This window comes from Agrilus planipennis, unplaced genomic scaffold, assembly GCF_000699045.2.
Source record: "Agrilus planipennis isolate EAB-ADULT unplaced genomic scaffold, Apla_2.0 scaffold149, whole genome shotgun sequence".
NCBI lineage: Eukaryota > Metazoa > Arthropoda > Insecta > Coleoptera > Buprestidae > Agrilus > Agrilus planipennis.
Window position 1 is genome coordinate 187,193 of NW_020438906.1, and position 5,305 is coordinate 192,497.

Sequence of the window (5,305 nt, forward strand, 5' to 3'; positions counted from 1 at the left end):
TTAAAATTCTAATGAAAAATTTTTTTTTCAAATTTATTACCACTATTTTTTTTAAAATAATTTATTTAATAAAGTTTTTCTTATTGGTCGTTTGTGAAAAAACAAAAAATGTGGTAATTTCCGTTTTACAGACAAACACATTTATTTTATTTATTTATGTAAATGTATATATTAAAACTCCATCAAAACAATATTTGTCTTGAATGACCCTTTACTTAAAGAAACCTTACCCATTAAATTTGAGCGAATACATTTTTTCAACCACGGCTATCAGAAAATAGCACCTACTTCTCTGAAAACTGTCTTAAACCAAACGAACTCTCAAAACATTATAAACAAAGCGTAATACCCCTCGAAGGCTTTAAGTTACTTTATTGTAAGTGGGTGATTTTCGGTATATAGGAAATCAGATAAGTCAGAATGGAAGGAAAGGTAAAGATATAAAACAGAGGATATCGTAGGGTCGAGTCGCCTTCAACAAAAATAAGTCACTTTTTGCTCGCGAACGGTTAATTTAGAAATTCGAAAAAGATTGCTAAAGGTGTATGTCTGGAACGCGGCGCTATACGGGTGCGAAGTATAGACGGTGGGCGCGGCGGAAAAGAAGTGCGGTGTTACAGGCGAATGATGAGGATAGAGAGGGTTGGAAATGAGAAGGCATTAAAAAGAATAAAAGAGGCCACTATGGAAGTCAATAAGAAATAAACGAAGTAGGTTGGTAAGACATCTCAGTCATGAAGAGCAAAAAAGAATGAGGAGAAGTAGACTTCTATTGGATTATTGTTCACAAATAGTTAAGGCGAAGATTAGCTCAGGATAGAATTGATATTGGACTTAATTACTATATTATTTATATGAAAAGATGATTGAGGATAGATATTTGTAAAAATTTCATTTTACCACGTCCTTTTTTCAAAAATAGTACAAATTTGCTTACGCAATTATTAAATGACCCCTGTCTAAAGAAATAGATATTAATGAATCATTTAAATCAGAATTTCAGAATCTTTTAATTTGTTTTTTTTTTTTGTAGGACGTGAAGAAAATATACTCCGTCCAGATTCAAAAGAAATTCAATTGTTCGTATTTTTTTTTTAAAATAACAGAGTCCTAAAGCTTAACTTTTTAACGTATTTGCGTATAACTTAACTTTTTTCTTCTACAAAGAAACCGTTATCTTTATTTGATTTGCAAAAAGAATAAATTGTCTTTTTAGCTTTAAGTAGTAATTTCGTGAGACCGCACAAAAAAGAGAGACGAACATCACTTTCATGCACTAATGCCTTTTATGAGGTCATTAATATTTTGTCAACTGTCACGCGATTTATTACAGAAGTCACGCCGGCACATCAAAGTACGAAACAAACTTGAACTTCGTATAATAATACTACTACTAACATTTTCACTGTTTATAAGGAGGGAAGACTACACACGACAATCTTTAGAGGAAGTAGATTTCGCGGATATTCACTTTTAATAGTTGTCCAGATTTACAATATTGTAATAGGTTACATGCCATGGGACAATTGTGCTCTTTATTTCTAAGTAAACGGAAAAACAACTTATAAAGGTGTGTCACTGTTCATAGGACACGCATACATACCTATAAGATTATATGCATTACTTGTAGGATTAATTTGTTTGTGTAAAAATAAAATTGTTCGAATAATAAAAAAATAAAAATTAATAAAACCAGTCAGGCAAAGGTACGTGTTCGATGTGGTCAAACTATGAAAAGAAACTTAAAAATCAATAGATATTAACTGAAAATTTTGTGGAAAGAAGGGGGGTAAAACCACACCATTTAAAAGACGAAAGAGTAAAGAGAGAAAAAAGGAATTAGTTTAGACTAGGAAGTGAAAATAGGACAGCCGGTCCTGGGAAGAAGGGAATAAAATATTCAGGCTGTGTAAATTGGAACCGGACATGCTTGAATATATTTTTGGGATGGGCTAAAAAGGATGAGGGAAATCTTATGAAGGAGGAAAACATCACAAAAGGTTGAAAATGTTGAGTTTGTAAAATTCATGTGTATGTATAGACTATTGGGATCCGTCAAATGGGAGGAGCCTAAAAACATGGCGCCCATTAGGGAAAATTTATCGTAGTTTCTATAGTGTACCGTGCAATTTCCAAGTTTTTAAATTACGATAAAATGATAAGTATTGACACATTATGTGATTGGGCTGACACAAAGCCTCGGAAAGGAAATTTCGTTGAAGGTGAGCGTGTTTTTAATGCCAATCACATTATCGAATTCCGAAATAACAAATACGGAAGCTAGCCTTCAAATTCCGTCAAGTTTACTGCCTACTTTTTACAAACTTATGATTTAAAAAGTGATTCACGTTATATAATTGGTGAGGTGATTCTGGGTGATTTAAGCAATATCATATCANAAATAAAATGAACAAAAATAAGAATGCAAAATAAAAACTAACTCAAATTAACTACAAAAAAACATGCAAAATAAAAAATTAACTTGAATAAAATGGACTTAATGAATTCTACTAGATAGAGCATGCAAGATAAAGAACTATTTTAAGTATGGGGTCATCTATGTCTTCTTCAACGTCGATCTGAAACAGACACGGTGGTAACAGATTAATAAAGAGCAATTAAAATTAATTATATCAAGTATTCTCACCTTAATTAACTGTAGAACGTAATGTTCCAAAGTTTGCAGGTGTGAAAAGCAAACCAACTTCAGGAGAAATACCATAGCAGAAAATTTGTTGTTTCACTGGAATTCCAATAAATCTCCAGTTGCTCTCACTTGTCGGTTGAAAATTGACTGCATAATGTTGCAAGATGAGGACAAAACAGCAAAGAATAAACTCCACGAAAGACCACACCCATCTAGCCATTGGTATCCAAACTAAACAAATTCTCTCTCATTTATAGGACGATCTGCGGAAATTGGCAAAAAAGATATCAGTTACACTACTAATTAACGCAAAGAGATACAGGACACGCAAAAACACGCATCAAAAAGCAAGTAAAACAAGCGAACTATAAAATGGAGACAAGCGTCAAGTTGACATGATAGATCACATTTGACAAATGAGATATAATCGTAGATGCATAACCATAGATAATATGCATAACGTCGATTTATGATGTAGACAATAGATAATTATTGAAATACCATAGTGCACGATAATCAATTTTAGCTGTGAACAATAGATACATGTTAAACGAAATTCCATAGATGTTGCCGGTAATAGATCACAACATCAATTAATACTATGGAGAACAGATAGTTGTTAAAAGAAATGCCAGTACAGATTAATAAAGAGAAATTAATATTAATTATGTCATGTATTATCACCTCAATTAACTGTAGAAAGTAGCGTTATAAAATCTACCACTATAGTGGGAAAATAAAATCTAGAAACCACTGCAGATAATTTGCTGTTTCTGTGGCTTCCGAATTATATCTCCAATTGTCTCCCATTCTCAGAGCCAAAATTAACTACTCAATGCTGCAAGGTGAAGACATCAAAAGCATTGCTTGTTTCAACAGTACCAAAATTAATTTCTTCTCATTTGTTTGACAATCTTTACAAATGGGCAAGAAAAAGTAATTAATTACCACTTTTAAAACAATTAAATCAGTAACATTCATACTGATGAAAAGATCAGTTCTATATTAATTCAGCTGTTGTGCTTCTGCCATTATTGAAACACTGTTTAAAAATTTTCTATTAAAAGTTGCAAATGTCAAATTTGTGGGACCTCATTGACTATTTTTAATTAGTACTATTACTTACTAGTTATAGATTCACCCTTTAGCAACAACACACTGCCTTCATTCCCAATAAAAAGCCGTGCTTTCTTTAAGGTCATTTCTGGAGCAAATGAGAAATTTTTCTCACTTACCAGTTTTACAACCCCTAATGTATTCAAGAAGTACACAATTACAGATCACAAACTTATTCTTCAGTAATCCACTTCATCATCTGATCGTTATCCTTATTTCCAGGAGAGAGCGCCCTTCTTTGAAACTTAATCTAGACAAAAAGTAATTTTTTTTTCTTCAAAACAATAAATGGTTATGTTTTGTGTGCAGATTATTCACTTACAAATACTGTACAATGAAATTTTGTTCTGTATACATTCAATAATTGATGGATTAAAGTAAATTATATATTTTTTATCTTTTATTTACATGTATTACATTTACAGCAGCCCAAAAATTGATATGAACATTCTTGAATTAAATTTTAGCAAGGAAACTGAAGATAAGATTCGATTTTTAAATTATTAAGAGCTAAAATCTTACCCAAAGTAGGAAAAACAATACATTTGGAAAAACCTCTTCACAATATTATTACATCATGGATAGACCATTTCCATGCTCCTTGGTACACCCAAGGCTATAGAAAAACAATAAATATTTTAAATTTATAGCATCTATGTACATATTTTATTTAAATAAACTTTCTATATGCATATTTTAAGTAATCAATTGATTTATATTTTATTTTGAACTTTACAGAACCGTTTATCTTACCTCTTGTCAATAAGGATCTTTAAAATTTTCGATTAGAAAGGAAGTCCACTGTTTACGTAGGTTGAACTACTAAGGGAAAAAATTTGTTTGGAGAAGGCAGAAAAGAATACACTCCGAAGTGTGTCTACGAAAAGAACAAATAAATGTTAAAAATAATCAGTTTGTAGAATAAAAAGCGGTTAATGAAAGAAAACGGTAATGTTGTCACCAAAATAGGAAACATAACTGAATTATTTTACAAAATCAGTTTGTACCGAACTGAAAGCCACTATTTTTCACTAAATCGACCAATATCCATAAACAAATTTTCACGCTTTTCCTAGATTATCAAACATATGGCGGAGTCAACTCCATATTCTGTTCGGTTACTTAACAATTTATTTACAAGGAATCGTAAAAAAATCTGAAAGCCGAATAATAAAAATATTTCCAACAGATAAAACTGTGATTCCAGAACCTATTGTAATACAAATATTGCACTATTACTTTTATCAAAAATGCACATATAATATCACATTAATAAGTCACAAATACTATCTGATACTATCGTAACAGAAGAGCACTGCCAGCAACTGCCAGTGAGCGAGAAGCAAATACGTCATCGAAGAGATCAACAAATTTGTTAATCTCCACGAAGGTAGTAGTACATATTGTATTTAATATATACTATTTTCTTTTACTAAAGAGTTGCCGGGTGTTGCAATGCCGGATTAAAAAAATATTTTGATAAAAATTAAATGCATCCACTGTAACTAATTATCACGACAATTAGACAAAACGAAACATTAT

General features: G+C 31.3%; 1 long non-coding RNA gene across 3 annotated transcripts in view; it reads right to left on the reverse strand.

Moving 5' to 3' along the window:
- Positions 1-2,744: 2,744 nt before the first annotated feature.
- LOC112904122 overlaps positions 2,745-5,305 on the reverse strand; it is a 30,551-nt gene continuing 27,990 nt past the window's right edge. The window contains exons 1-4 of one of the 3 annotated variants that reach the window (XR_003230905.1): positions 4,771-5,143; positions 4,517-4,640; positions 4,286-4,379; positions 2,745-4,013 (exon numbers count right to left, since the gene is read on the reverse strand). This is a non-coding gene — a long non-coding RNA (uncharacterized LOC112904122). Of the gene's footprint in view, positions 4,014-4,285; positions 4,380-4,516; positions 5,144-5,305 lie in introns of those variants that run through there. The other 2 variants (XR_003230904.1, XR_003230903.1) reach the window with 2 other exon arrangements.